The sequence below is a fragment of the Gracilinanus agilis genome, chromosome 2 (assembly GCF_016433145.1).
Source record: "Gracilinanus agilis isolate LMUSP501 chromosome 2, AgileGrace, whole genome shotgun sequence".
Lineage (NCBI taxonomy): Eukaryota > Metazoa > Chordata > Mammalia > Didelphimorphia > Didelphidae > Gracilinanus > Gracilinanus agilis.
This window is the reverse complement of record NC_058131.1, coordinates 444,125,105-444,146,754: the sequence shown is the minus strand read 5'-3', so window position 1 is coordinate 444,146,754 and position 21,650 is coordinate 444,125,105. Positions and strand designations below refer to the sequence as shown.

At 34.4% G+C, this 21,650-nt stretch overlaps 1 protein-coding gene and 1 non-coding gene across 2 annotated transcripts in view; both read right to left on the bottom strand.

Moving 5' to 3' along the window:
- LOC123233958 (MAM domain-containing glycosylphosphatidylinositol anchor protein 2-like) overlaps window positions 1-21,650 on the bottom strand; it is a 401,852-nt gene that overhangs the window by 250,581 nt on the left and 129,621 nt on the right. The window lies entirely within an intron of this gene.
- LOC123238324 lies at window positions 17,295-17,401 on the bottom strand. Its single transcript, XR_006505526.1, has one exon. It is a non-coding gene; the product is annotated as a U6 spliceosomal RNA (small nuclear RNA).

The following is a 21,650-nucleotide window of genomic DNA, read 5'->3' as shown; positions in this document are numbered from 1 at the left end:
AAAAAAAAGAAATAATAAGAGGGGAATAAAAAGGGAGGGGGTGGAAAGGGAAGCAAATTAAGGGAGGGGACAAGGGGTATTGATTTTAAAACAAACTACTGGTTTAAAAGGAAATATCGTAATAGGAAGAGGTAGAACTAGGAGATGATACCAAAATGTTAGAGAATACACAGCTAAAAATTATAACCCTGAATGTGAATGGGATGAACTCGCTTATAAAACAGAAGCAAATAGCAGAGTGGATTAGAATACAAAATCCTGCCATATGTTGTCTACAAGAAACACACTTGAGGCAGGTGGACATACACAGGGTTAAGGTCAAGGATTGGAGTAAAAGCTTTTGGGCTTCAAATGAGAAAAAGAAGGCAGGAGTGACAATCATGATTTCTGATAAAGCCAAAGTAAAAATAGATCTGATTAAAAGAGACAGGGAAGGTAATTACATCCTGATAAAAGGCAGTATAGATAATGAGGAAATAACAGTACTGAACATGTATACACCAATGGTATAACATCCAAATTTCTAAAGGAGAAACTGGCAGAGCTAAAGAAGGAAATAGATAGTAAAACTATACTAGTGGGAGATCTAAATATTCCTCTATCATATTTAGATGAATAAAACAAAAAAATAAATAAGAAAGAGATAAGAGATGTGAATGAAATCCTAGAAAAATTAGAGTTAATAGACATGTGGAGAAAAATAAATAGGGACAAAAAGTAATACACCTTCTTTTCAGCTGCACATGGTACATTCACAAAGATTGACCATGTAATAGAGTATAGAAACATTGCAAACAAATGCAAAAGAGCAGATATAATAAATGTAACCTTTTCAGATCACAATGCAATAAAAATAATAATCAGTGAGGGTACATGGACAGGCAAACCAAAAACTAATTGGAAATTAAATAATATGATTCTCCAAAATCAGATAGTTAATGAAGAAATCATAGAAACAATTAATAATTTCATTGAAGAGAATGACAATGATGAGACATCCTACCAAAATCTATGGGATGCAACCAAAGCAGTACTCAGGGGGAAATTTATATCATTGAGTGCATATAATAATAAATTAGAGAAAGCAAAGATCAATGAATTGGGCATGCAAATCAAAAAACTAGAAAGGGAACAAATTTAAAATCCCCCTAAATTGGAGATTATAAAAATCAAAGGAGAAATCAATAAAATTGAAAGTAAAAGAACTATTGAATTAATAAATAAGAGTAGAAGCTGATACTTTGAAAAAATAAATAAAATTGACAAAGTACTAGTCAATCTAATTAAAAAAAGAAAAGAAGAAAACCAAATTACCAGTATCAAAGATGAAAATGGAGACCTTACCTCTAATGAAGAGGAAATCAAGACAATCATTAAAAACTATTTTGCCCAATTATATGGCAATAAATATAGCTATCTAGGTGATATGGATAGATACAAAAATACAAATTGCCTAGATTAACAGCAGAAGAATTAGAATACTTAAATAATCCCATGTCAGAAAAAGAAATTGAACAAGCCATCAAAGAACTTCCTAAGAAAAATCTCCAGGACCAGATAGATTCACAAGTGAATTCTATCAAACCTTCAAAGAACAACTAATTCCAATACTATACAAACTATTTGACATAATAAGCAAAGAAGGAGTTCTACCAAACTCCTTCTATATCACAAATATGGTACTGATCCCAAAGCCAGGTAGGTCAAAAGCAGAGAAAGAAAACTACAGATCAATCTCCCTAATGAACATTGATGTAAAAATCTTTAACAGAATACTAGCAAAAAGACTCCAGCAAGTGATCACAAGGGTTATTCATTATGATCAGGTGGGATTTATACCAGGAATGCAAGGATGGTTCAACATTAGGAAAACCATTCACGTAATTGACCATATCAACAAGCAAACCAACAAAAACCACATGATTATCTCAATAGATGCTGAAAAAGCTTTTGACAAAATACAACACCCATTCTTACTGAAAATACTAGAAAGTTTAGGAATAGAAGGACCATTCCTAAAAATAATAAATGGTATATATCTAAAACCATCAACAAACATCATCTGTAATGGAGATAAATTAGAAGCATTCCCAATAAGATCAGGAATGAAACAAGGATGCCCATTGTCACCTCTATTATTTAACATTGTACTGGAAAAACTAGCAGTAGCAATTAGAGAAGAAAAAGAAATTGAAGGTATTAAAATCGGCAATGAGGAGACCAAGCTATCACTCTTTGCAGATTATATGATGGTCTTATTAAAAAATCCCAGAGATTCAACTAAAAAGTTAGTGGAAATAATTAACAACTTTAGCAAAGTTGCAGGATACAAAATAAATGCACATAAATCATCAGTTTTCCATATATTTCTAATACATTGCAGCAGGAAGAGTTAGAAAGAGAAATTCCATTTAAAATCACCCTGGACAATATAAAATACTTAGGAATCTATCTGCCAAGACAAATGCAGGAATTATACGAACACAACTACGAAATCCTTTCCACCCAATTAAAACTAGATCTAAATAACTGGAAAAACATTGATTGGTCATGGGTAGGACAAGTTAACATAATAAAAATGATCATACTACCCAAATAAATTTACCTATTTAGTGCCATACCTATCAAACTACCAAAAATTTTTACTGAATTAGAAAAAACTATAACAAAGTTCATTTGGAAGAACAAAAGACCAAGAATATCAAGGGAAATAATGAAAAAAAATATGAAGGAAGATGGCCTAGCAGTACCAGATCTTCAACTGTACTACAAACCAGTAGTCATCAAAACAATAGGGTACTGGAGAAGAGACAGAAAGGAGGATCAGTGGAATAGACTAGGGATAAACGATTTCAGCAAGACAGTTTTCCATAAACCTAAAGAACCCAGCTTTTGGGACAAAAACCCACTATTTGACAAAAACTGCTGGGAAAACTGGAAAATAGTATGTGAGAGATTGGGCCTAGATCAACATCTCACACCCTATACCAAGATAAACTCAGAATGAGGGAATGGCTTGAATATTAAGAAGGAAACTATAGGTAAATTGGGTGAGCACAGAATAGTATACTTGTCAGATCTATAGGAATGGAAAGATTTTAAAACTAAGCAAGAGTTAGAAAAAAATCACAAAATGTAAAATAAATAATTTTGACTACATTAAACTAAAAAGTTTTTGTACAGACAAAACCAATGCTACCAAAATTAGAAGGCAAACAACAAATTGGGAAAAATCTTTATAACAAAAAACTCAGATAAAGTTCTAATCACTCAAATATACAAGGAGATAAATGAATTGTTCAAAAAATCAAGCTATCTCCCAATTGATAAATGGGCAAGGAACGTAAATAAGCAATTCTCAGATAAAGGAATCAAAACTATCAATAAGCACATAAGAAAGTGTTCTAAATCTCTAATAATTAGAGAAATGCAAATCAAAACAACTCTGAGGTATGACCTCACACCTAGCAGATTGGCTAAAATGACAGCAAAGGAGAGTAATGAATGTTGGAGGGGATGTGGCAAAATTGGGACATTAATGCATTGCTTGTGGAGTTGTGAACTTATCCAACTATTCTGAATGGCAATTTGGAACTATGCTCAAAGGGCTTTAAAAGACTATCTGCCTTAAATAATAAGGGAAAAGACTTGTACAAAAATATTTATAGCCACACTCTTTGTGGTGGTAAAAAAATTGGAAAATGAGAGAATATCCTTCAATTGGGGAATGGCTGAACAAATTGTGGTAACTGTTGGTGATGGAATACTATTGTGCTCAAAGGAATAAAGAACTGGAGGAATTCCATGTGAACTGGAATGACCTCCAGGAATTGATGCAGAGTGAAAGGAGCAGATCCAGGAGAACATTGTACACAGAGACTGATATACTGTGCTTCAATAGAATATAACAGACTTTTATACTAGCAGCAATGCAAGGATCCAGAGCAAGGCTGAGGGACTTATAAGAAAGAAAACTAGCCACACTCAGAGGAAGAACTGTGGGAGGAGAAACACAGAAGAAAAATAACTGCTTGAACACATGGGCTGTTGGGGATATCACTGGGGATGTAGACACTAAATGATAACTTTAGTCATATCAATATCCAAATCAAAAATATGGAATTAGGTCTTGATCAATGATGCATGTAAAACCCAGTGGAATTGTGCGTTGGCTAAGGGGATGTGGGGAGTGGAATTTGGGGGAGAGGGAAAGAACATGAAATATTTAACGAGGAGAAAATATTCAAATTAAAAATAATTAAAAAATTTACTTGATTCTTTAAATATCTGAGAAATTAGACCTTCTTCAGAGAAAAGTGTAATAAATTTTTTCTCCAGTTTGTTGCTTCCCTTCTAATCATGGTTGCATTGGTTTTTTTTACAAAACCTTTTCTATTTAATATAATGAAAATTATTCATTTTACATCTTGTAATGTTCTCTCTCTCTTGTTTGGGCTTAAATTTTTCCCTTCTGCATAGATCTGACAGGCAAACTATTCTATGTTCCCCTAATTTGCTTACAGTATCACTCTTTATTAAGCATAAAGAATGTAAATACCCATTTTGACCTCATCTTGGTATAGTGTGTGAGATACTAGTCTAAAACTAATTTTTGCTATGCTGTTTTCCAATTTTCCTAGCAGTTTTTGTCAAATCGTGAGTTTGTATCCCCAAAACTGGGATCTTCGGGTTCATCGAAAACTAGCTTGCTGAGGTCATTCCATTGGTGCACCCTTCTATTTCTTAGTCAGTACCAGATTGTTTTGATGATTGCTGTTTCATATACAGTTTAAGATCTGATACTGATAGGTCACCATCCATCACATTTTTTTATTAGTTACTTTGATAATCTTGATCTTTTGTTCTTCCAGAAGAATTTTATTTTTTCTAGTTCTATAAAACAGGCTTTTGGTAGTTTTGCATTGAATAAGTAAATTAATTTAGGTAGAATTGTCATTTTAATTATATTAGCTTGGCCTACTGAAGAGCAATTATTGTTTTTCCAGTTGTTTAAATCTAATTTTATTTGTGTGAAAAGTGTTTTGTATTTGTATTCATATAATTTCTGTGTTTTGGCTATCATCTCCAATTTTTTCATTCTTTAGACTTTGCCTTATTGTCTTGGTATCTCATGAGGTCATTAGTTTCTAATTGCTCAATCCTAATTTTTAAAGTCTAAATTTCTTTCATAGCCTTTTGATTCTCCTTTTCCTTTTTGTCCATTCTTCCTTCCAATTCATTCTTCTTCCAATTTTTTTTGAGTCACTTACAGCAGGTCAATTCTGTCTTTCAATGCCAGTGTCTGTTTCCAGCTAAACTATTTTGTTTTTCAGGCTATTTTCCTTTAGCCATTTTTCTTCAAACTGTCTTATTTGATTTTTACATTTTTTTGAGCTCCTCCATAGTCTGCATCCAATTCCCTGATTTCTTTTGAGGCTTTGCTTGATGTTTCCTGGATCTCATTCTCATCCATTGGTTCTATTCTTTGATCCTTACCCCCATAGAACTTTTAATTGTAGCTTTTTTTCTCTCTCTTGTTTACTCATTTTATTTACCTTTTTTTTGTTCTGCCCTCTGGATTATATAGACTTGCCCCTCTGTTGATTTACTGAACAGAGTGATTGAAGTGTTCTGCCCTGAGGCCAAATCTTCTCTTTTCTCAATCCTTTGTTGGTAAATTGGACTTAATTGGTTAAGCTAAACTGCTAAGCCAGCCTGCTCCAGGGCAAATTTTTCACCTTAACCAGTGGACTGAAGGTGTCCAGCCAGGTGCCCATTCCTCCCTGCCAGTCCTTGTTATAGCCTTGGACCATGTCAGAGATGAACCCTTGTGGCAACCATCTCTGCCCAGATCTCACACAAACAGTCTGATCTTTTTGCTGGTCCCAGTGTGGTGGGTGGGGGAGGGTGTCCTACCTGATGGCCCCTCAAGTTCCTCTCTGCCAGCCATTTTCAAAGCCCTGGGCAATGTGTGGTGGGTCCGAGGTGAATCCTTGTCTCTCTGCATGGGGGCTCACACAGTCAGCCAGGTCTTATTGAAGGTCTCAATGCACTGGATTGGAGAGGGTGCCTCCCCTTACCCATTAAAATAGATGGACTGTGCCTACCTTTCAGGTTGTTTTCAGTAGGAGAGTTGTGATTTCTTCTTGTTAGGTTTGAATTTCTTTTTTTCTTTGAAGAACAATATAAATATTGTTTTGGAAGGACTGTCTGAGTGGTTATAGCTTTAAGTACTCCTAAACCACCATCTTGGCTCTGCCTCCTCTCCACTCTAAATGACTATTAATTAGAGAAATGCAATTAAGATAACTTTGAGGTACTACGACACACCTACAATATTGGTTATTATAGCAGAATTTTTTTCATCTTTATTCATTAATGGAATCTGCTTGGAATTTTCTTTCTTTGTTTTTGCTTTTACTGGCTATTTGTGACATAAAAGGAATATGATAGGGTTCCTTCTTTATATGTTTTGCAAATAGTTTATATAGTATTGGGATTTATTATTCTTTAAATGTTTGACAGAATTCACTAGTGAATCCATCTGGCCCTAGGGATTTTTTCCAAGTGAGTTCATTAATGACTCGTTCAATTTCTTTTTCTGAGATAGGTATATTGTATTTCTTTTTTTTGTTAATCTGGATAACTTACATTTTGGTAAATATTCATCCATTTCACTTAGATTGCCAGGTTTATTTTTGCATAATTGTGCAAAATATCTCCTAATGATTTATTAAGATTAAATAAATTAAAATGCTTTAATTTCCTCTTCATTGGTGGTGATTTCATATTTTCATTTTTAATACTGGTTTTTTGATTTTCTTCTTTCATTTTAAAAATCAAGTTAAAAAATGCTCTAGCCGTTCGTTTTATTTTTTCTTTTCATAAAGCCAACTCCTAGTCTTATTTATTCATTCATTGGTTCTCTTATTTTCATTTTTAGTAATTTCTCCTTTGATTTTTAGGATTTTCAATTTAATTATGAGAATTTTAATTTGTTGAAATTCATTTTCATATGAATCACTAAATAAAGTGTAGAACACACATAATTTGTTGTTCATCTTTTGTGTTTTTTTTTCAAAAACTAGGGACATAACTAGAGCAAAGTTTCAAATTTCTAGATGATACCTAGATGTACACATTTGTGGTCTCACTCTCCCAGTGTCATTGAATTCTAGTGGTAAGGCATAAGTCAGGACGTGGCAGTGGTGAAGGAAGCATTAAATGCTTTGATGTCTGCCCAAGATCTATAAGTACTTTGAGTATGTGCTTTAGTTATCATCATGGCCATTGCAACAAATTGTCTCCATCCACCCATTTCACCAGGGGAAAGAAATCCTTACAGTGCCCATAACCAACTAATGGGTTTGAGGTCTATAGACTACCCTCAATCTGGTTCAGCTTATCATCCAGGTTGGTTTATTAGCATGTGGCTGCTGTAAATGCTATAGATGAGATTTAGGTGAGAGATGGATATCAAAAGTGTATAAGAAGCCCTGATAATGGCTCCAAAGCCCTCATACTAGTGGTAATAGGTCTTTCTGAACATGTCATATACCCTTTCTTAATTTGAGTTAGAAATATAGTCAATCTAATATAGGAAAATAGGAAGGAGGGGGAAAGAAAGAAAACACAGAGAAAGATTAGTCCTAAGCAAACAAACTCCAAATTTGAAGGATAGATCTTAGATATGGGCTTTAGGTGGTGGTGGTGGAGAAGGAAAGGGAAGGGAAGGCAGAAGCTGTGAATTACCTCTGGGAAAATGGAGGAGCAGCAACAGAAGGCTTTATCAAATAATGGAGCTAGAAATACTTCTCTCACCAATGATTTTTTCATAGATAGAAGGTGATGGGCAGAGAGAAAAGGATAAAAGAATAGCATGGGCAAAATAGAGGATTAACAATCAGAATAGTGAGAGGGAATGAGATGAATGAATGCAGATATAAAATGAAAGAGGACAATAAAATATATTTAAAAACCAACACCATGTGCATTTGTTTACAAGAAACATAGATTCGTATGTTATTAAAATGTCAGGGAGATTTCCGGTTCTGGGTTAAGATGGTGGCAGAGTAAAAAGAAGCTGCTTAATCTCTCCTAACCAAAACATATAGGACTCCTCAAGGGGACATAAAAACAAATTCAGACGAATGAAGAGACCCCACAACAGGGTGCAGCATTGAAGGTATATGGAATTGGGGCATTTCCACCCTATAAAGGGGTGAAACAGCTCTCACTAGAGCCCGAGCGGAGGAAGCCCCTCCCCCACCGCCCACACCACATGTACAATGCCAAGGCCAGCGCACAAGAGTTAAAGCAGGTTTGGGGCACCCATTAAGTCATTGGCAGCTCCAGGGCCTGTTCCTGAGAGCAGCAAGACTTAGGACCCCAAGAGGCTAAAGAACGCATACAGACTTTGAACACAGACCCTGAGTGCTGGCACGGGTGAAGGTATTGACTTAGGCGCAGACAAGGATCTTGAACGCAGGCTTGGACCTCTAATGGGGACCCTGTGCAGATGGGAGCACGGCTGTGGAAGCAGCACCCTGAGACTGTTGAAGGAGCCTCAGACAGAGGAGCAAACCGGGGGGGGGGGACCAGGAGGCTCAACCATGAGAATAATGAGACCTGAGACCTCAGGAGCCTAGAGAGTGCAGACAAACCCTGAGTGTGAGGATAAAGCTGAGAAGGGGCAGGGCTAACAATGGCAAGCCAAAATCGAGAACCCCAGAAGAGAAAGATTATCAAGAAGAAATCTGTAACACTCAACAACTTTTACACAGAGAAAATCCAGACAAAAGAGCAAACAGCAGAGGAGAACAAACAAGTAATCATATCCAAACCTTCCCAAAATAATGAAAACTGGTCACAAGCTATTGAAGAGTTCAAATCAGAGATGATAAGAAAGATGGAAGAGATCTGGCAAGAAAATAACAGTTTAAAAGGCAGAATTTCACAATTGGAAGGTGAGGCTCAGAAATCAAATGAACTGATAAGCAAATTGAACACCAGAAATGACCAGATCAAAAAGGAAAACCAGTCCCTAAAGGCTAGAATTGAGCAATTAGAAGCTAATGATTTCTCAAGACAGCAAGAACAAATAAAACAAAGTAAAAAGACTGATAAAATAGAAGGAAACATGAAATATCTCAATGATAAAGTGACAGACCAAGAAAACTGGTCTAGAAGAGACAATCTGAGAATCATTGGTCTTCCTGAAAAAACAGAAATTAATAGAAATCTGGACTCCATAACAAAAGAAATTATTCAGAAAAATTGCTCTGAAGTTCTACAACAAGAGGGCAATATAGACACTGAAAGGATCCATAGATCACCCTCTACACTAGACCCAGAAAAGACAATGCCCAGGAATATAATAGCCAAACTCAGGAGCTTCCAATTAAAAGAAAAAATTTTACAAGAAGCCATAAAGAGACAATTCAAATATCAAGGAGCACCAATCAGGATCAAACAGGATCTGTCAGCCTCCACGCTAAAAGACCGCAAGGCTTGGAATATGATATTCAGAAAGGCAAGAGAACTGGGGCTACAACCACGGATCAACTACCCATCAACACTGACTATATACTTCCAGGGGAAAGTATGGGCATTCAACAGAATTGAAGATTTCCAAGTATTTGTCCAGAAAAGACCAGGACTAAATGGAAAGTTTGATATCCAACCACAAAAATCAAGAGAGACACGAAAAAAGTAAATAAGAAACAAAGGGGAAAGAAAGAAAACTCATATTTTTTTAAAATTTGCCTCTTTAAGGGCTTCAATAAGATCTAATTATCTGTATTCCTATGTGGAGAAATGCTATTTATAATTCTCTGTAGTGAACTCTATTCACTATCATAGTATTCACTATTATAGTAATCAGAAGAATAATTCATAGGGAGAAGGTGGGATCCTAAATGATCTAAGATGATATGGGGTTGGGAAAGAGGGGGGTGAATAGTAGGGGACACCAAGAGAAACTTGAGTGAATAAGAAAAATAGGATATTCTATTACACACAAAGAGGGCATGGGAAGGGGAGGGGACAAATACTAGTATAAGAAGAAGAGGAAGAGAGCATTAAGAGGTAATACTTAAACCTTACTCTCAGCGTAATCAACCCGGAGAGGGAAGAGTAGCTATATTATCCATTGGGATAAAAAACTCTATCGAACCCTACTGAGAAAGTGAGAAGGGATAAACCAAGGGCAACAGGGGAATGGGGAGGTCAAAAAAGGAAGGGGAGAAGAAGAGGGAGGGAATTCATTAGGCCTTTAAAAATTAAAAGAGGGGAATAATAAGGGAGGGGGTAGAAAGGGAAGTTAATCAAGGGAGGGGATAAGGGATACCAGCTCAAAGCAAACCACTGGTTTAAAAGGAAATAGTGTAAGAAGAAGGAGTAGGACTAGGGGAGGATACAAAAATGTCAGCAAATGCACAACTGATAATTATAACTCTAAATGTGAATGGGATGAACTCGCTCATAAAAGGGAAGCAAATAGCAGAGTGGATTAGAAACCAAAATCCTACCATATGTTGTCTACAAGAAACACATATGAGGCGGGTGGACATACACAAGTTTAAGGTTAAGGGCTTGAGCAAAATCTTTTGGGCATCAAATGAGAAAAAGAAGGTAGGAGTGGAGATCATGATTTCTGACAAAGCCAAAGTAAAAATAGATATGATTAAAAGAGACAGGGAAGGTAAGTACATCCTGAAAAAAGGCAGTATAGAAAATGAGGAAATAACAGTATTCAACATGAATGCACCAAATGGTATAGCATCCAAATTCCTAAAGGAGAAACTGGCAGAGGTCAAGAAGGAAATAGATAGTAAAACTGTATTAGTGGGAGATCTAAATATTCCTCTTTCAGATCTAGATAAATCAAACCAAAAAATAAATAAGAAAGAGGTTAGAGAGATGAATGAAGTCCTAGAAAAATTAGATTTGATATGTAGAGAAAAATAAATAGGGACAAAAAGGAATAAACCTTCTTTTCAGCTGCACATGGCACATTCACAAAGATTGACTATGTAATAGGGCATAGAAACATTGCAAACAAATGCAAAAGAGCAGAAATAATAAATGTTACCTTCTCAGATCATAATGCAATAAAAATAATAATTAATAAGGGCACCTGGACAGGCAAATCAAAAACTAATTGGAAATTAAATAATATGATTCTCCAAAACCAATTAGTCAAAGAAGAAATCATAGAAACAATAAACAATTTCATTGAAGAAAATGATAATGATGAAACATCCTACCAAAATCTGTGGGATGCAGCCAAGGCAGTACTCAGGGGGAAATTTATATCTTTGAGTGCATATATTAACAAATTAAGGAGGCCAGAGATTAATGAATTGGGCATGCAACTCAAAAAACTAGAAAGCTAGCAAATGAAAAATCCCCAGATGAAAACTAAATTGGAAATACTAAAAATTAAGGGAGAAATTAATAAAATCGAAAGTAAAAGAACTATTGAATTAATAAATAAGACTAGAAGCTGGTATTTTGAAAAAACAGATAAAATAGACAAAGTACTGATCAATCTAATAAAAAAAAGGAAAGAAGAAAACCAAATTGACAGTATCTAAGATGAAAATGGAGACCTCACCTCTAATGAAGGGGAAATTAAGGCAATCATTAAAAACTATTTCACCCAATTATATGGTAATAAATATAACAATTTAGGAGATATGGATGAATATTTACAAAAATATAAATTACCTAGAATAACAGCAGAAGAAATAGAATACTTAAATAATCCCATATCAGAAATATAAATTGAACAAGCCACCAAAGAACTCCCTAAGAAAAAAATCACCAGGACCTGATGGATTCACAAGTGAATTCTATCAGACATTCAAAGAGCAACTAATCCCAATACCATACAAATTATTTGATATGATAAGCAGAGAAGGAGTCCTACCAAATACTTTTTATGACACAAATATGGGTACTGATTCCAAAGCCAGGTAAATCAAAAACAGAGAAGGAAAACTACAGATCAATCTCCCTAATGAACATAGATGCAAAAATCTTAAATAGAATATTAGCAAAGAGACTCCAGCAAGTAATTAAGAAGATCATCCACCATGATAAGGTGGGATTTATACCAGGAATGCAAGGATGGTTCAACATTAGGAAAACCATCCACATAATTGACTATATCAACAAGCTAACAAACAAAAATCACATGATTATCTTAATAGATGCTGAAAAAGCCTTTGACAAAATACAGCATCCATTCTTATTGAAAACACTGAAAAGTATAGGAATAGATGGACCTTTCCTAAAAATAATAAACAGTATATACCTAAAACCATCAACAAGCATCATATGCAATGGGGATAAATTAGAAGCCTTCCCAATAAGATCAGGAGTGAAACAAGGATGCCCATTATCACCTCTATTATTCAACATAGTACTAGAAACACTAGCAGTAGCAATTACAGAAGAAAAAGAAATTGAAGGTATCAAAATAGGCAATGAGGAGACTAAGCTATCACTCTTTGCAGATGATATGATGGTCTACTTAAAAAATCCTAGAGAATCAACTAAAAAGCTTGTAGAAATAATTAACAACTTTAAGCAAAGTTGCAGGATACAAAATAAATGCACATAAAGCATCAGCATTTCTATATATTTTCAACACATTAGAGCAGCAAGAGGTAGAAAGAGAAACACCATTTAACATCACCCTAGACAATATAAAATACTTGGGAATCTATCTACCAAAACAAACATAGCAATTATAGGAAAACAACTACAAAACACTTTCCAAACAAATAAAGCTGGATCTAAACAATTGGAAAGCCATTGATTGCTCATGGGTAGGATGAGCTAACATAATAAAAATGAACATTCTACCCAAATTAATTTACCTATTTAGTGCCATACCTATCAAACTACCAAAGTACTTCTTTACTGAATTAGGAAAAACTATAACAAATTTCATTTGGAAGAACAAAAGATCAAGGGAAATAATGAAAAAAAAAGTGAAGGAAGGGGGCCTAGCAGTACCAGATATTAAACTATACTATAAAGCAGTGGTCATCAAAACAGTATGGTACTGGCTAAGAGACAGAAGGGAGGATCAATGGAATAGACTTGGGGTAAGTGACATCAGCAAGACAGTGTATGATAAACCCAAAGAGCCCAACTTTTGGGACATGAATCCACTATTTGACAAAAACTGTTGGGAAATTTGGAAAACAATATGGGAGAGATTAGGTTTAGATCAACATCTCACACCCTACACCAAGATAAATTCAGAATGCGTGAATGACTTGAATATAAAGAGGGAAACTATAAATAAGTTAAGTGAACACAGAATAGTATACTTGTCAGATCTCTGTGAAAGGAAAGATTTTAAAACCAAGCAAGAGTTAGAGAAAATTACAAAATGTAAATTAAATGGTTTTGATTATATTAAACTAAGAAGCTTTTGTACAAACAAAAACAATGTTGTTAAAATCAGAAGGGAAACAACAAATTGGGAAAAAATCTTTATAACAAAAAACTCTTACAGGGGTCTAATTACTCAAATATACAAGGAGTTAAATCAATTGCATAAAAAATCAAGCCATTCTCCAATTGATAAATGGGCAAGAGACATGAGTAGGCAATTCTCAGGTAAAGAAATCAAAAGTATCAATAGGCACATGAGAAAGTGTTCTAAATCTCTAATAATTAGAGAAATGCAAATCAAAACAACTCTGAGGTATCACCTCACACCTAGCAGATTGGCTAAAATGAAAGAAGGGGAGAGTAATGAATGCTGGAGAGGATGTGGCAAAATTGGGATATTAATGCATTGCTGGTGGAGTTGTGAACTGATCCAACCATTCTGGCTGGTAATTTGGAACTATGCTCAAAGGGCTATAAAAGAATGCCTGCCCTTTGATCCAGCCATACCATTGTTGGGTTTGTACCCGAAGGAGATAATAGATAAACAGACTTGTACAAAAATATTTCTAGCTGTGCTTTTTGTGGTGGCAAAAAACTGGAAAATGAGGGTATGTCCTTCAATTGGGGAATGGCTGAACAAATTGTGGTATATGCTGGTGATGGAATACTATTGTGCTCAAAGGAATAATAAACTAGAGGAATTCCAGGTGAACTGGAAAGACCTCCAGGAACTGATGCAGAGTGAAAGAAGCAGAGCCAGAAAAACACTGTACACAGAGACTGATATACTATGGTAAAATCGAATGCAATGGACTTCTGTACCAGCAGTAATGCAATGACACAGGACAGCTCTGAGGGATTTATGGTAAAGAACGCTACCCACATTCAGAGGAAGGACTGCAGGAGAGGAAACATATAAGAAAAACAATTTATTGAACTCATGGGTTGAAGTGGACATGATTCGGGATGTAGACTTGAAACTATCATACCAATGCAACTAACAACAATTTGGAAATAGGTCTTGATCAATGACACCTGTTAAAACCAGTGGAAATGTGCATCAGTCATGGATGGGGGGAGTGCGGGGTGTGAAGGGAAAAGTAGGAGCATGAATCATGTAACCATGTTAAAAACGAATATTAATAAATGTTTAAAAAATGTCAGTCAACAAATACTGGAAATACAAAGAAAGGCAAAACTATTATTTCTTGTTCATACGGAGCTTACAATTTAATGGTAGAGAAAACATGAAAATAACTATATATAAGCAAGTGATATACAAGACAAATGGCAAGTAATTACTAGAGAAAGGGCACTAGAGTTAATGAGAATTGGAAAAGGATCTATAAAAGGTAGGATTTTAATTAATGTTTGGAGAAACCCAGGAAGTGAAGAGGAAGGGTAATATTTTAGTTGTAGAAACTTGGGGATTCATCTCAGTGAAAATACTGGGACTCCAGAGATAAAGATGTTCTTGTTCCAGGAACAGCATGAAGTTCAGTGCCACTAGAGCACAATTTTGAGAGCAATGAAGTGGAAGATTAGATGGTGAGAGGAGGTGAAGCCTAGGTTATGAATCCAAACAAAGGATTTTGTATTTGATTCTAGGGGTGATAGGCAGCTGCTGGAGTTTATAGAATAGGGAAGAGAAGAGTGATATAGTCACACAGGCGGAAAATCACTTTGGTAGTCGAATGCAAAATAGACTGGAATGAGGAGAGACTTATGGCACGTGGATGGACCAGCAGGCTAATGTTTAGAGTTGAGGAGATGAGGCCCTGTTCCAATTTAGTGACATTATCAGAGGAGAGAAGGGGACATATTTGAGATACCTTTCAAAGATGAAAAAGACAATTCTTGACTACAGACTAGAAAAAGGGAAGAGATAATGAAGAATAGAAGATGACACCTAAATTACAAGCCTAGGGATTATGAAGATGGTGGTACTCTTGACAGGTTAGAAATTTGGAAGAGAGTAACATTTGTGGGGAAAGGTAACATGTTCAGTTTTGGAAGGGTTGAATTTAGGAGGTCTACTGAACATCCATTAGATAACAGGAAGCAAAAGATGAGACTGGAGAGCTTAGGTCTGGATAAGTGTATTTGAAAATGCTTTTTTTGTGCTACTGCCTTCTGAGTTAGTTCTAGAGATATGGAAGTTTGGGGTGCTTCCAAGGTTGTGTAATCTGATGAACTATATGATCATCACTGGCTCTTTCAGTACTGTATTAGTGGTGAATATTTTTTGGGTCTGAATTATAAGAGAAGTCATCTGATATCACCTTTAAAGCTTGGAATTCAGGGTTGGGGGGAGGGAAAGGGTAGGTTAGGGCAAAGGAGGAAAGGTCAGGGTGAAGAAGGAAATAGAAACAACAATAATGAATCTTGTTTAATGTGGGAAATCACTTTTTAATTTAATTTAATTTAATAATATATATTTTTACCAACTATATGTAATAACAAATTTCCACATAAGTTTTCTCAACTCATATGATCCAAATTGTCTCCCTCCCTTCTTCCTTCACCCCCTCCCAGAGCTGCCAAGCAATTCAATATGGGTTATTACATACATTATCATGTAAACCATATTTTATAATGTTCATTTTAAGTGGATAATCTTATAAAAACAAAACCACAAAATAAGAGATAAATCATATATTTTCATCTGCATTCCTACTCAAACAGTTCTTTTTGTAGAGGTGGATAGCATTCTTTGTCATAAATCCCTTAGAAATGTTCTAGATCAGTGATTCACCATCACCTGTGGCATGAGGACCAAAGATGGAATGCAGAGCACTCACTGTGGGCATGGGGCCATCCTTTCCCCCACACCCAGAGTTTTTTACTAGAAAGGTAAAGGGACTCAGGCAGAGTTGCACCCCTCCCACTCTCCATTAGCATGATGACATTTGTCAACATCCCCCACCCCTCTGCCCAGCAGCTCAATGGGAGTGGTAAGGTGGGCAGTTCACAGGTGACAGAGTTGGAGGGGAGCTGAACACTCAGGGCACTCTCCCCCACTTCTACACTCACTGAGGACATTTCTCACTTCACCCAGCAGTGCAATGGGTGTGCTTTCTCACTCCTCTTTGTGGGGTAAATGGGGGGACACACCCAGATCTTCATGGGAGGGAGAACAATGGCATGTAGTCTCTGGTAGACACAGCACTCAGTCTGGGGCAGGACATTGCACTCCATCTCTAAATGGTTTATCATCACTGTCCTAGATCATTGTATTGCTGATAGTAGCTAAGTCTATCACATTTGATCATTCCACAATATCACTGTTACTGAGCACAAAGTTTTCCTGTACTTATTTCACTCTGCATCAGTTTATGTAGGTCTTTCCAGCTCTTTCTGAAATCATCCTGTTCATCATTCCTTACAATATAATAGTATTCTGTCACCATCATTTGTTCAGCCATTCCCTTTAACTTCCAATTCTTTAACACACAAAAAAGCAGCTAAAAATATTTTGTAAAAGTAGGTTCTTTCCCATTTTAAAAACATCTCTTTGTGATACAGACCTAATAATGATGTTATGGGATCAAAGGGTATGCCTTGTTTCATAACCTTTTGGGCATAATTCCAAATTTTCTTCCAGAATGATTGAATCAATTCACTGCTAGACCAGCAATGCATTAGTGTTCCAATTCTGCCACATTCCTTCCAAAATTTATCATTTTACTATCATATTGGTCAGCCTGATAGGTATGAAGTAGTACCTTAGAGTTCTTTTAATTTGTTTTTCTCTAATCAAGAGAGATTTAGAACATTTTTCCATATCATTGATAACTGATTTCTTCATCTGAAAATTGCTTATTCATAGCCTTTGACTATCTCAATGGGATAATGACTTGTATTCTTATGAATTTGACTTAAAAATATGGGAATGCTTTACAAACTTGTGTGTCATCCTTATGCAGGGACCATGCTAATCTTCTCTATATTGTTCCAATTTTATTACATGTGCTGCTGAAATAAGCCCAATAATGAATCTTTTTTGACAGGATTTTTAAGATATTCAGAACTTTAGAAATTTATTCTGCTAATTGAAAGGCAGTAAATGAAAAATTTTAAAGGTTTTTTTCTCCCCCTCTTTAGCTGAAGAACTTAGTTTAGATGATACTAGAATCCTGTTTGCTTATGGTCTGTGTGAAATGATTCAAATAATTAGAAATATTTTCAGGCCAAACCAAAGTACACAAATTCCTTATTAAAATTTAAACTTCATTCATTATCTTTAACCCTCATAATGCTTATCAAGAATATAGAAGAAATGTGATTTTTGAAATTTTGAAATCTGTTTTTCAAGTAAATCCTCCTAGAAATACATTTATAAATATTGATAATGAGCAAATGGAATATTTAGAAACTTGGCAGCTATTTTTACAATTGTATTGTGATAGAATACACTATAAAATTTCAAAAATAAAAATCATATAATTACATCAATAGATGCAGAAAAAGCTTTTTAACAAAACACAACACTCATTTTTATTAAACAACATTTTAAAGCATAGAAATAAATGGATTTCTACTTAGAATAATATAAAGTACATACTTAAAACCATAAGCACACATTATTTGTAACGGATATTTTAGAAACCTTCTTTATAAGATCAGGAGTGAAACAAAGATGGCCATTATAACCATTAATAATGCATTAGAAATACTAGCAATAGTACAAAAGAAAAAAATTAAGGAATGAGAATGGACAAAGCGGAAATAAACTTATCACTTTTTGCAGATGATATGATGATCTCTCTATATATTTGCATATATTATATATAATCCTAAAGATTCAATTAAAATGTAGTCAAAACTATAATTTTAGCAAAGTAGCAGGAGATAAAATACCCACCCATAGGTAATCAACATTTTTATTATAATATCCTGCAAGAAGTAATATTAAGAGATAACCCATTTAAACGTAGATAAAATTAAATACCCAGGAGTATATCTACCAAAATCAACCTAGAAACTATATGAAAGAATTATAAATCTCTTTTTATTTCAAAAAGTCAAATTTAAATATACATAGAAATATTAATTGATCATGTGTGGGTAGAGGCAATATAATTAAAATGACAATCCTATTTGTATTAATCTTCAAGTCAATAATCTTCAATAGGTTACCAAAATTATTTTATTGAACTAGAAAAAATAACAATAAAATTATTTAGAAAAAAAAAAGGTTGATATTATCAAAGGAATTAATGAAAAAGATGTAAAGGAAGAAGTTACAGTTATATTATAAAGCTGGCCAGAATGATCAAAACTATCTGATACTGGCTAAGAAATAGAAAGTAGATCAATGTAACAGAATGAACATACAACCAACAGTTGTAAACAATTATAGAAACTTTGTGTTTGATAAAAGTAAAGATTCACTAGTTGGAAAAAATTGTTTAGAAAACTGGAAAGCAGACTGGCAAAAACTAAATTAGATCAATATCTTACACAATTTTCCAAGATAAGATTAAAATAGATACATGACCTAGACTTAAAGGGAGCTATTATAAGCAAATTAGAAAAGCAGAAACATATTACATAAACATTTGTGACTAGAAGAATTTATGAATAAAATGATATAGAAAGCATTATAAGATGTAAAATAGATAATTTTGAATACATTAAATTGGAAAGGTTTTCTATAAATAAAGTTGATGTAGCCAATTTTGGAAGGAAAGTAGTAAATAGGAAAAAAATTATAGACACTCTCAGATAAAGTCTCATATCTAAAATATATATATATAACTTTATCAGATATAAAGAGACAGATTTGAGATGAAGAAATAAAAGCTACATTTAAGTATATGAAAAAATGCTCTAAATCATTATTGATTAGAGAAATCCAAATTAAAACAATTCTGTGATATCATCTCACACAAAATTATATTGCTAAAATGATAAAAGACAAAATGACAAATGGAGGAGGCATGGAAAATGGGGATACCAATAAACTGTAGTTGGAACTATTTTTAGAGAGCAATTTGGAATTATGTCCAAAGAGTTATAAAACTGTGTATAACTTTTGACCCAGCAATATCACTATTAGGTTTATTTCCTAAGGTGATCAAGGAAAAAGTATAATAATGGAAATTGAAGTGATGCCTATTTGAAAATGGCCAAACAAGTTTTGACATATGATTGTGATAGAATAGTATTGCATTATAAAAAATGACAAGTTAATTCTGGAAAATCATGGAAATACTTACATGAAATTATAAAGTGAAATGAGCAGAACCAAGAGAATATTATATACAGCAACAGAGATGTTTTATGAAGAATGACTAGTGTATGTTCACTTCCAGAGCAAGAATTCTCCAGAAGAATAGAAATATATATATATATATAGTACTAAACCCAAATTCACGAGTCAGAATGTGTCCTGTACTATCAGGAAGGAACAAGTTAAATTGGAAAGGTCCAAAAGGAAGATGCTACATAAGATCTTAAGGAGAAACTGTTGAAGTATGGATAGTACCTAAATGATGTGTACACAGAGGATATGAATTGAAGAAAAAAACTAGCCACAGAAAATAAAATATTTCTGTAGGGACAATTGATGACAAGTATGTGGACTGGCTATTTTCATTTTGTCCTGAGGTAGAGTTAGCAGAATTCATAAATACTCATAATGGGGTAAAATTATCTTATGCGATGCTACATAATCTACTGAACAAAATCTGGTCATTGAGATGCTTTCAGAGTGTAGATGGTACAATAGCAAATAAACAGAATAATATAAATATGTATACATAAAATAAATATCTATATATCTCTATCTTTTTGTCAGATGATGTTTTCTCATAAGGGGTGAGAGATGGAAGAGAGGAAGGTAATTGGGTATTTTAATGTAATTAATTTTTTTTTAATTTCCTTCAGGTATATAGAACCTAAAATATACATCTGCTATTTTACTTGGAATATTTACCTAAAATCCACTTTTTTCCATTATATTTTTTGTTTTTGTGGCTACTTTAGAGTCACTAAACATTTAATAAAGCAAGTTTACTTTGCTCTAACACAAAGACATAGTAGGGTCTTTTCTGGACATGGTTCCCTCCTTTTCATCATCATCTTGTCTGGTCAGTCAGTTATCACACTTCAGAAACCCCTTTAGTCTGAGTGGCTTGGAGGCCCCTTGGCTTGAGTTTTTTGGTGGCCATAGGCCAGAAAGTTATGTCAGAGAAGCTGGGGCCAGTCAAAGAAGAGAGTTGCACCAGAGAATCTACTAAGGACACTTAGTCTGGGACTATGGAAAGTCATGTGGGATTTGTATGTTGGAAAAAAAGTTGTATCAGGATAAGAGGAGCTGTGTCAGGAAACTGCTATCCTTTCACATATCTCAAATTTTTATTTAGTGGTACAAATTTTCATTGATATAATTACTTAAAACTTTTCTCCAAAAAACTTAGCTTTCTGCTTTTGTCAGCTTGTGCTTTTTTTGTGCCACAATCCATTTCCTTTGCTAATTTCAAACTCAAAAATTCATAAAATTCTACTGTACATTTGTGATTTTGTGTCTATGGGCATTCCTACCATTAATGCACAGCTTGCAACCCATCCCTGCTTCTTCAATCTCTATGATTGTTATCCATGCTCTTCCAGGGATCACATATCAAGGATTTACCCTACATATTGGACTTATTTTTCTAGGACTTTTATACATTTAAAAGATCTAAATACAGCACTTATAGGCATCTGAGCTTTTAGCTATATATCTACCTTTTTGGCCATTTTTTTTCTAATCATAATGTCTTTGATGTAATCTATTGCAAAATCTCCAAATTCCCCTCCTGTCCACTCTACCCCCTTCCTCCCATCCATTGTATACTAGAATCGATCTAGAATGGTTGGAGTTCAGTTCATCCTACTCTCTTCCTCATATTCAATCCAGGATTCAATTCATACTTCTATAATGTCTTCAATAAATACATACAACTAAATATCATAGCCAGAACAATAACAGTTTTTCATATGCGAATTGTTATATAGATTTATTGTGAATAAATCAGTATAATACAATATTTCTTTAAAGTAATGTTATCAAATGTTAGTCATATCATCCAATTATGTTTTTTCTTGCTTTCTTATAACCAGAGCCTTCTGAGAAATAAATCTCACCAAAAATGTGATGATAGACTAAAATGTGACCATAGACTGATTTCCACAAACCAGAAGTCAGAGACATAATAATGTCATTGATAATTGTTGTATATCTCTGTATT